The following is a 12,205-nucleotide window of genomic DNA, read 5'->3' as shown; positions in this document are numbered from 1 at the left end:
GTTGGATTCCTAGGTATTTTATTCTCTTTGAAGCTATTGTGAATGGGAGTTCATTCATAATTTGGCTCTCTGTTTGTCTGTTACTGGTGTATAAGAATGCTCGTAATTTTTGCACATTGATTTTGTATCCTGAGACTTTGCTGAAGTTGCTTATCAGCTTAAGGAGATTTTGGGCTATGAGACAATAGGGTTTTCTAAATATACAATCATGTCATCTGCAAACAGGGACAATTTGACTTCTTCTTTTCCGAATGGAATACCTTTATTTCTTTCTCTTGCCTAATTGCCCTAGCCAGAACTTCCAATACTATGTTGAATAGGAGTGGTGTATGTTCTAAATAAATATTAGTAGTAAGTTATAGAACTGATAAGAGTTTCCTAAAGAGAATGTGGGACTTCCATAAATTGTTTAAGGATTTCTTTAGTTTACTTTTATAGTAGTGAAAGAAAGTTAATGTTATATGGAAATATAAGTGGCTCAGATTGAGCATGGTGCTGAGAACAGAATGTTTTTGCAATGTATGGTGTGGAAAAGCAAATAAACCCAGAGATGAATGAAGTGCTAAAATGGGGTAAAGCAAAAATTAATGTGACAGAGATTTAGTCCTGAGCCAAGAAAATTCTGGCTCGTCAGAGCAATCCTTTATTATGAGAATCCTCTTATGAGGAGCAACACTCTTCCCAGAGTAACACTAACTCTCATGATTAAGAAATGTTAACCTGGATTTGATTTTAAACTTTATAGAACATATCAACTATTAGGAGTTAGACAGTCCTGACTACCTAAGATTTTCCTGCTTTTATTTCCATGATGTGAAAATTAAACCAAAAAAGTTATGCACCACATGGTGAGCTGCAGACCTTTTGGGTCCTTGGAGTTATTTCAAGAGATCTGTTACTCCATATGCACACTGAACATTGTCTGTAGTTTGCATACACAAATGCACTATTCTATTTAAAATGCATGAGATTCTGTTTTGATTAATAAAATTCCAAGGTAGCATTTTGCCATTCGGCATTTTATTGATCAACACATACCAAAAGCACAGGTTCTCTCTGGTGGGATCCATAAATCTTTTGGACCATGTAAAGGAATCATCACACATGGAATGGCTTAAAAACATGCCTTGTAAGTTACCAATTTTATATCAGTCTATAACTAATGATAATTTGGTTTTGAATAAGCATTATTTGTCAGACCATATATCAATGCCATTAATCAATCGCAGCTATGTATAATGGCCTATGATAAATATCAAAGATTCAGATTGGCTCATGATATCCAGACCTTTCAAGGCCCCAGAAAATTTTCAAGTGTTGACTGAGCCTTTTCTTCCTGCACTCAACAAATTCAAAACTCTATTTTCCCACACAAGTCTTTTTTTCTTGGTTATGTTTACTATCATGTTTAATAGTACTGGAATTCAACTTACAGCCCATGCCATAAATTTATCTTGAATTCTACCACTTTCTAAATAAAAATTCTTCCAAGAACTCATCTATCTTCATTCCTGCCACCACTGCTCAAGATTTTTCTTTGATTAGGAGCCCTGCAACTCTTTCCTAACTGGACCTTTGCTTCCAGCCTTGCCCCACTTCAAGGAATACTTCAGAATTTGCCACAATAGCTTTATAAAATTCAAATGTGATCACCCTATCCATTGTTGCAGTTCTTTGACTGTTCCCTATTACCTTTAGGGTAAAATTCAAATTCTTTAATACGATCTTTATGGTCTGGTCACTATCAACCTTTTAAATGTCATCTACTCTTCATTTCCTGATAATCTTCTTTCCATTCCAAATTCAAAGTATTTTTTTTATATCTCATCTTGCTTCATACTTGAGGCATGGTGGGTTCCATCTCAGCAACCATACCCTCTACCTTGGCTCTCTTACCAGCAGAATGTCAATTTAATTTTGTAATTTTTTTTTTTTTTTTTTTTTTGAGGCAGGGTATCACTCCCGTCATTCAGGCTGGAGTGGTACAGTGGGCAATTACAGATCACACCAGCATCAACCTCCTGGGCTCAGCTAATTTTAGTAGAGATGGGGTTTTGCCATATTGCCTAGGCTAGTCTCCAACTCCTGAGCTCAAGTGATCTGTGAGACTCAGCCACCTGCTGGGATTACAGGGATAAGCCACCGCACCTGGCCTCTGGTATTCTTTTCAGAGACATATGGTCAGAAAAGATGATCCCTCCCCTGGTTAAAGGGGCATATCATAATTTTTTTTTTTTTTTAGTTTGAATCTCAGCGTGTCACCCAGAATGGAGTACAGTGGTGCAATCATAACTCACTGCAGCCTTGAACTCATGGGCTCAAGCAGTCCTCTAGCCTTGGCCTCCCAAAGTACTGGAACTACAGGCATGAGCCACCACGTACAGCCTAGGAGTATATCATGATTGGTTTAAGTTAGGGATCAGCAAACCTTTTCTGTAAAGTTCTAAATACTAAATATTTTAGGCTTTGTGAGCCAACAGGCAAATTCAAGGATTTGATGTAGGTTCTTACATAAAAGGACATACATTTTATACATTTTGTTGACAAATTCAAAATATAATCATAATTGAGTAAAGTTTGAATACAGATCTTCTAATGAAAATAGTCAAATTCCTTTTTAGGAAAACAGTTTAAAGTTAGTTTTCTCTATTATTGCCTCATTTACAAATGTTCGTTTGTAAAATCTCCTGGGTCATACTTGGCCCAGTTCCTGGTCTAAACATATTATTCTACTCTAATTACTTTTGCCAGTGATTAATTGAGGCATGGATATTTTACCCATTCCTACCCAATGGAACATAAGAAAATGTCTACCTAGTGGTTCTGGGAAAACCGATCTTCACCAATAACAAGAGGGCCCCCTGAGGAAAAAGGCTGGCGAACATGATATGTCTGTATGTGACACCCTGAGCTACTCTTCCTGTCTCGTCGTCTTCAGCAACATTGCTGACCTACTATAAAGGGCAAAATAGATAGAAAAGACATAGATAGAACATGATAAAATTGTGTGCAATGCAACTATGTGCAGTTGAATTAACAAACCCTGGGAACACCTGCTTCTCATCTTCTTGTGATGTGAAAAAACAAGTGTTTTTTTTTTGTTCTTTTTTTGAGATGGAGTCTCACTCTCTTGCCCAGGCTGGAGTGCAGTGGTGCAATCTTGGCTCACTGCAAACTCTGCCTCCCGTGTTCACGTCATTCTCCTGCCTTAGCCTCCTGAGTAACTGGGACTACAGGTGCCCGCCACCATGCCCAGATAATTTTTTGTTTTATTTTAGTAGAGACGGGGTTTCACCAGTTAGCCAGGATGGTCTCGATTTCCTGACCTCATGATCTGCCTGCCTTAGACTTCAAAGGTGCTGGGATTACAGGTGTGAGCCACTGTGCCCCACTGAAATAAGTTCTTTATTGTCCAAGTTCCATTGAGTCATAATTTCTGTTACTCACATCTTGAAGCTTTCTAACTGATCCAACACTTCTATTCCTGGTATCTAAAATTTCTTTCTCCCTGTAGTTTGAATAAATCCTTACTCTTTCCTTCATAACTGTGTTCAAATACCACATAGATTTTTTTTGCAGAAGCTTTGCTGACCTCTGTCACTGACTTTCCCACCCTTAAACACAGTTGGTCACTGAGTCACTGGTGCTCCCATAACACTTCACACAGCAGCTCTTCTGCTCCTATAGTTTTATATTTTAATTTTTGTATATGACATATATGCCTGACACCTGAATTCTACCAGATGGAGAACAGCTCCAGTCTAAGAATTACAGCTTGTTATTTAATTCCTCACACTCAGCACGGTATCCAACAGATAGTATACTCTTGATGAATATGTTCATAAAATAATAAATAAGTAGATTAATTAATCCTCTATACTATCTACCCTCCAAGTGAATGCAGTATAGATGAGAAGATAGAGATATGAATATACCAAGATATGAAAAGTGAACTGTGCTTCTGGTGTTGGAGATTAAAAATGATGTAGCATGTCCCTTAGCTCCATATGTAATGTTAGTGGTTAACAGAGGCTGCTTAGGTATCTGCCTACTGAAGATCCAAGAAGCTGATAGTGTTCACCAATACCTTCTTTGTCTTGATAGGAATCTGCTCTATCTTCCTTATTTTCCTTTCTTAAAGTAATGATATTTAGAAGTATCTAGATCTGGACTGTCATCCTTATTCAGATATTATGCAGTAGGACGATCATCCGCCTATTGCATGCCTTTCTGTGCTTTTCATCTCAGGATACCATCACAAGACATTCTGAAGCCCTTAGCAAGGTGACTGATGGATGTTTTGTCTGGCTACCAATTAATCACCAATTGTGTTTAGCATGAGTGTAAACCATGTTCTGAATACCAATAATAAGCCACACTCTCCTCACAACATTGAAAGGACTATGAGATCAGCTGGTTAGCTTTGGTGGTGGCCACGCTGTGGGGGGAGAGAGAGGCAGGGCAGCAGCCCTCAGAAGAAATGCATTGGTAATTTGCACAATGATTAGACAGGTTTTGCCTCTCTATTGCCCTCACTTGCTGAACTCTAGTCCCAGGTTGAAAATGAGATCCCTCTCCATACATTCTATAAATAATAATGTTTTTACAATGCTTTGACAATATACATCAACTTTTCTAAAATACTTCATGATTTTTCAAATGACATTAACACTGGAGGAATGTATTATTCTCCATTAGTGATGTTGAAAACTATTTGCATATAAAATGGTTAGAACAACTAAACATTTTAACAATGTAATTTTCTTAAAATATATCTTAAAATTAACCTCCCAGTACTTTATTATTAGAGAGTCACATAAGGAAGAATGATTTCTGTACAGATCTTTTTCTTTTAGCAGCTGAATTCATTTTCCTGCTCTGAAGCTTCCAGTGTCTTCTGATTATCTAAAATATTTTAGTTTGGGATTTAATTGCCTCCAGAAACTGACTATAATCTAATTTGAGCCTATTTTCCTTTGCTCCCTACAGACCCATATGCTCAACTATCTACTGTTTATCTTCAGTGAAATGTCCCACAAGTATTTAAAATTCAACATGTGCAAAACTTAACTTTCTTCTCCCCAATTTATTCTTCTTCCTATTGTTTTGTCTCAGTGGTTTAAATCCCCTGATTAACCAGTTATCCAAAACACTCTAAAATAATAATAGCTTGCTTGAGAACCAGGGACATTGTTAACAGTATTTCATTTGATTTCTAAAACATTATCTGTGAATTTCTGTTGTTACAAATATATATGTAAGGACTGACACTTGGCAAGGTAAAGAAATTTGCCTCCCAGCTAAAAAGTAGAGCAGCTGGAATTTGATTTTAGGTTTGTCTGGCCTGTAAGCCCCTATTCATAATGAGTATGCTGCACTAGAATCTCTGAATCACTCTTTCCTTTATCCTCACAGAAATCAGTCCTGTCACATTGTTTTTTTGATACTTTCCTTCCAAATAGCAGTCAGTAACATGTCAGATGGCTCACATGCCAGTCTATTCACCTGTATAATGCAGGGATCTATGTGGCATCAGATAGAGATACAAAGAGAGTTGCTGACTAAAGACTTTCTATGACCTGTAAGGCACAACTCTGTTTCTCAAAAGTATTTGAGATGCTCCTACACCCTTATTATAAATATATTTTTATTTGGCTTAATTTGGGTAGTATTTTTGTTTGTGTCTTTCAGTTTAATAAATTTGAACTGTTTGAATTACTTATTAGTATATAATAAACTACCTCCAAACAGAATGACTATAGACAACGATTTCTTATTATTCAACCTCACAATTCTTTCCTTGGAACTTTGAACAGAGTATAAAGAGTATGGTCCATCTCTGTTTCATAATGTCTGGGACCTCAGTTGGGTTGGCTCAAAGGCTGATGCCGGGAGCAGCTCGGAGCCATCGCACTAGTCATTCTCTCACTATCCATTCCCTTTGATCTTTACTACTTTCTTTGCCTTATTTTGGATTAATTGATCTTTTCATGATTCCATTTTATTTTCTTTACTGATTTATCATTTATGTCCTAGAATTTACAGTATACTTCTTTAATTAATCAGATTCTCCCTTCAAATATCATACCACTTAACATGTAGCACAGGAATCTCAAAATAGTATGTTCCCAATCCCTTCCTTCCATGCTTTGTACCACTGATATAATTTGTTTTACTTTTACGTGTACTGTAAACACAAACCATATTGCCATTATTTTTTCTTGCAACTATCTGTTATTTTTCAGACTTATTTTACCTAAGAAATAAGAAGTTCTTTTACCTTATACTCCAGCTCTCTACATTTCTTTATGTGGGTCCAAAATTCTGTTTGTATTATATTTATTATCCTTTAAGAACCTTAATACACTTTCTTACAGTGTATGTTTACTAGAAATGAATTACTTCAGCTTTTTTCTAAATCTGCTTTCTTTCTGGAAGATATTTTTACCGAATATAAATTATGGATTGACAGTATTTATTTTTCAGCACATCAAAGATACCATTCTATTGTCTTCAGGTTTTCACAGTTTCTTATAAGAATTCTGCTGTAATTTTAATCTTTGTTCCTCTGTGCGTAATGTGACTTCTATATCTGCTTGGTGTCAACATTTTCACTTTGACTTTTAATTTCACCAGTTTGAACATGATGTGTCTATGTATGAGGTTCTGTTTTGTTCTGTTTTCTTTCATTCGTTTTTTTCTTTTTTGTTATTTTCCTTATTGCTGTTCTATGAATCTGTTGTTTGTTATGTGCTATTGATTTTAGGAAATCCTTAGTCATCATTGTTTTCAAAAAATAATTCTTCTACCAAATTCTCTCTTGTCCTTCTGAGATTTTACCTATGTGTATGTTATCCTGCTTGGTTTTGTGCCAATGTTTGTGGATGCTCTGTTTTATTTTTGTTTCACTCTTTCTTCTTTTTGTGTTTCAGTTTGGGTAATTTCTACTGACCTGCCTTCAAGTTCACTGATTATTTCCTTGGCTGTGTTGACTGTACTCATGAACACATTAGGAGCACTCTTTATCTTTCTTTTTTTTTATTTTTTATTTTTTATTTTTTATTATACTTTAAGTTCTAGGGTACATGTGCATAACGTGCAGGGTTGTTACATATGTATATTTGTGCCATGTTGGTGTGCTGCACCCATCAACTCGTCAGCACCCATCAATTCATCATTTATATCATGTATAACTCCCCAATGCAATCCCTGCCCCCTCCCCCCTCCCCATGATAGGCCCCGGTGTGTGATGGTCCCCTTCCCGAGTCCAAGTGATCTCATTGTTCAGTTCCCACCTATGAGTGAGAACATGCGGTGTTTGGTTTTCTCTTCTTGTGATAGTTTGCTAAGAATGATGGTTTCCAGCTGCATCCATGTCCCTACAAAGGACGCAAACTCATCCTTTTTTATGGCTGCATAGTATTCCATGGTGTATATGTGCCACATTTTCTTAATCCAGTCTGTCACAGATGGACATTTGGGTTGATTCCAAGTCTTTGCTATTGTGAATAGTGCCGCAATAAACATACGTGTGCATGTGTCTTTGTAGTAGAATAATTTATAATCCTTTGGGTATATACCCAGTAGTGGGATGGCTGGGTCATATGGTACATCTAGTTCTAGATCCTTGAGGAATTGCCATACTGTTTTCCATAATGGTTGAACTAGTTTACAATCCCACCAACAGTGTAAAAGTGTTCCTATTTCTCCACATCCTCTCCAACACCTGTTGTTTCCTGACTTCTTAATGATTGCCATTCTAACTGGTGTGAGATGGTATCTCATTGTGGTTTTGATTTGCATTTCTCTGATGGCGAGTGATGATGAGCATTTTTTCATGTGTCTGTTGGCTGTATGAATGTCTTCTTTTGAGAAATGTCTGTTCATATCCTTTGCCCACTTTTTGATGGGGTTGTTTGTTTTTTTCTTGTATATTTGTTTGAGTTCTTTTTTGAACTCCTAGCATTTTCATTTGATTATTTTTAATTGCTTCCATCTCTCTGCTGATATTACCCACTTGATCTTGCATGTTGTCTACCATCTCCATTAGAGCCTTGAACACATTAGTCACAGTTATTTTCAATTTCCCGTCACATAGTTCCAACATCTGTGCGATATCTGAGTTTGGATCTGATGACTGTTTTGTTTCCTAGCTGTGGCTTTTCATATATATAAGTTGGCCTAGGAATGGTACATCCTTCTATCTGCTAGGCCTTTAGTGTACAGTTTGAGGCTGTAGTTTCTATAGTTAAAATCAATACAACCTTTGTATTCCCATAGTGAAACCTTATGTAGAGAAGGAAGACTGACTTGCCACATTAATATTTGTTGGCCCTCAGCTTTGGGTGCTCCTTTCTAATTGCATGACAGAGAGGGTATCTTTGTACACTGTCAATACTGAAGCTGTTTTGCTTGTGGGTGGTGGGTGGTGGTGGGGTGTTCCCTGTTCTGATCAAGAGTCAACCTTAGACAGGCACCATATCTTTAACTCTCATAGATGTGGCCTTCTCAGTTATCCTGTGCCTTGGCTGACTGTGTGGGCCTCTCTGGGAGTTGGTTTTTCCTGGTATTTTTGTCAGCAGTGCTCTACAGGCAAAAGTGTTTGTTTCCTTTCTTCCCATGAAATTTTTTCAGTCAGAGGAGATGAGAAAAAAGAGTCAAGTAGAGTTTCTTGCTCCTCCTTTTGGGGTGCTATTCTTCTACCCCAGGTCTGCACGCAATCCAATGCTTTGTTCAGGTTCTCTCGTCTTTTCTGTGATTACATGGGAAGGTTCGTGGAGAAAAATCCTGCAAGAGAGTGAGAACTTCCGCCACTTTCTACAGGTCTCAAGGGTTCTTCACTGCCCTTCCACCCTTCCCTGAGCCTTCACCAGTTTGTTGACTATTGTATCTGAATTCTACTTGTTGGTGCCCAGTGGCCTCTGGGAAGCAAGCACACAGTATCTTCTCTCCCTGCAGGTACCTGCCTCTCCTGAGAGTTTGGTCCATTGGTTGCTCTGCAGTCTCAGTTCTCTGAAAGTTTACAAAAGAATCATGAATTTGAACTTATTCCAACTCGTTTTTGTTATAAGGGTGGAAGTGGTGTTCTTTCCTGTGCTTCACATTCTGGAAAGGATACTAGAAGTCCTTAATGAGATATTTTGCATTCTTTTAAAAATAATAAGTCTTGTCTTCAAAATCTAATATGAATTGTTTACAGCACATCTCAATTTGGATTCACCATATTTCAAGTGCTCAACTGTCATGTGGGATTAATGGCTTTCATATCTGACAATTCAACACTATGCGCACAGCTGCTGAATATCTTGCACGTAATGGTCATAATATGCATATTTTTAAATCTGCCTGGATTGCCATAACCAAAATATCACAGACTAGGTGGTTTATCAACAAGAAACATTTATTTTTCATAGTTCTGGAGGCTGAAAATCCAAGATCAAGCCACTGGCAGATTTGGTGTCTGGTCAGGGCTATTTCTCATGGATGGCATCTTTTTGCTGAGTCCTCAAGTGGGTGAAAGAGACAAGCTCCCTTGAGTCTTTTATAGGGGCACTAATACTTTTAATAAGAACTATGCCCTCATGATCTAATAACCTCACAATGGGCTCATCTTCAAATGCCATAGCCTTCAGGGTTTGGATTTCAATGTATGAATTTGGGGGTATGCCAACATTCAGACAACAGCACATATTTAAAGTTAATATTATCTGTCCTCCATTCTTTAAGGAGTTAAAAGTTTAGAGTTTGATATTTTTGGTGATTTTTTTATTCTTCTTCTTAATAATTTTAAGTACCCATTTGAACTGAACATAGAATATGAAGACAAATATCATATTATCCTAAATGTGTACTTTACCTTCATTATTTGTTTGTAAACCTGAAGATATCAGGAGTGATACTATAGATAGTTGAGGTAAAAATTTGTTAAGTTTATTCAAAAGATCATTTTCTAGCCCATATTATAGTACCTATCTTTAATCCTGAGTTGCTATATTAAAGTCTTGTTTTAATGTTAAACATTTTCAGCTTCTTTATACTAAAATTCTTATTATTATTCAACATCAAAATAATGATTTTGCCTTTAAACCACCAGAAGAAAGTTGTAAGATGTTATGAATCAACTCATTTTCTTGAATAGCAACACCAAATAGAAATCCTTTAACAAATTCATCAGTTTTGATTTATGCCAGATGCGTAAATGTGAATTTCAATTCCTAATGTGGAATTGAAGCAGAAATACTGAGGAGGTCTATAATGGCAGAAAAGTAAGATGTTTTATAGTTTATTTATTTTATTAAATTCATTATTTTTCCAGATAAAGTATGTTCTTTCGGCCCATTTATTAATGTGACATTTAATTGTGGTCCCAAAACCTATCCAGTTATAATAAATCTTTGTTGCTCTCACTTCGTGTACTGTGCTGTTTTCTGCCTTCATCTGTTTTAGAATGAGACACACTCCAATTGAGACAAATAGTTTCAGGAAATCAGTTGTTCTAAGGTTCTTCCTCACCACCCCACTCTTCCACCCCTGCTTAGGTATGTTCTAAATGATGCTGGTGATCAATAATGACATCTTTATTATTTTCCATATTTACTATGATATCATAAAGACAAAAACATGTATGGTTACTTTGTAAATAACCCTAAATGCATTAGAGTTGAAAAATCAATGCTTAGATTCTTGAGATAGCCATGAATCATAGCTGGCAGATAAGAGACACAGTAGCAGGCTATAAACATTCATAATGTTTGTCCATAACAACTACCCAAACTTTGCCCACCAAATAGCTCAGTTAGCAGTTCAATCCATGTGAATTTGCACGAAAGGTTTAGGTTGCTAGTCTGTAATAACAGTTAGCATGCAGTAGATTGTGGCTGTAGGTTTTATAATTATTCTGATTGTGACTAAGGGTTATACATTTCCTATAAGTTTTTTCTTGTGTTTTCTAGGCCCAGCATATAAATTTGTGCATGATTAAACCTTGTTGGTTACAGTATTTTATAGTTTTGGTGGAATGGTGCTGGTTTGGAGTGGGCTTAAAGAGACAATAGAAGTAGGAGAATTGGAGAAAAACGACAAATAACTCTTTGGGGGAATTTTGCTTAAAATCAAGTAAAACAATGGAAAAGCGCTATTGGACAAAACAGGATCAAGAGGATTTTTTTAATGAGAGAAAAAGGGCATATTTGTACACTAAGGAGAATGGTGTGTGAGAGAGAGGGAGAGGGAAAGAAGAGGGGGAAGACAGAAAGAGAAGAGAATTGCTGGAGAAATTGAGTGTTGGTGGAATCCGGTGCACATGTGCAAGAACTAGCTTGAGACAGGCTTGTATAGTCAAACTACAGTCAGAGCAGGAGGACAGTGTAAAAGGGTGCAGAGGCTGGTAGATGTAGTTTGAGGCATCCAGAACTTTTCTTCTGATTGCTTCCATTTCTTCAGTGACTCTGGAACAAGGTCTTTATCTGAGAGTGAAAATGGAAGGGGAAGAGGGTTGAAAAAAGAGAAGGTATGAAATAGACACTTAAAAGAGAAAGAGAGAAGGGATAAGGGATAGCTTCCCAGGCCTTTGGCAATAAAGTCATATTAAATTCAACTTCAAGTCCTGTACTCTTGAACTCAAATCCAGTATCTCATCTCCATTTCCACTATTGTTACCCTAGCTCAAACTGCCACTCTCTCTTGCCTAAACACCTAAACTGGCCTCCTATTGGCTTACACATGTCCACTCTTGCTGATCTCCAATCCATTATTCTCATTGCAGCGAGGGTCGTCTTTTCAAATGGGTGTGTTCATGATCCTGCTCCATTTAAAACTCTAAGCCCATGTGAGATACAAGCAACCCCTTCCATGACATCCTCACCTCAACTCTTTGTTCCTCCTTCACACTTAGCAGTTCTACAGCAATGGCTTTTTTCACTCTATAATGAGCAGTGCTTCCTCATCCCATGTGGCTTCATAAATGCTGCCTGGAAAAATCTTTCTCTCCATTTTATTTCTATTTTTCCTTTATATTTCAGTTGAATTGTCACTTTCTCAGGGAAACCTTCCCTAGTATCTTTAATTAATTTAATTTCCCTGTTAAATCCTTTTACGGTGCCATGTATTTTTTGCAGTGGTAATTTTATTATACATTTATTTGTGAGATCATTTGATTAAGGACTTATGCAGCTGGACTGGGAAGCTCTGAGAGAGTTAGGACTAT

This window comes from Rhinopithecus bieti, unplaced genomic scaffold, assembly GCF_001698545.2.
Source record: "Rhinopithecus bieti isolate Rb0 unplaced genomic scaffold, ASM169854v2 scaffold_3878, whole genome shotgun sequence".
Classification (NCBI taxonomy): domain Eukaryota; kingdom Metazoa; phylum Chordata; class Mammalia; order Primates; family Cercopithecidae; genus Rhinopithecus; species Rhinopithecus bieti.
Note: the sequence above shows the minus strand (reverse complement) of the source record.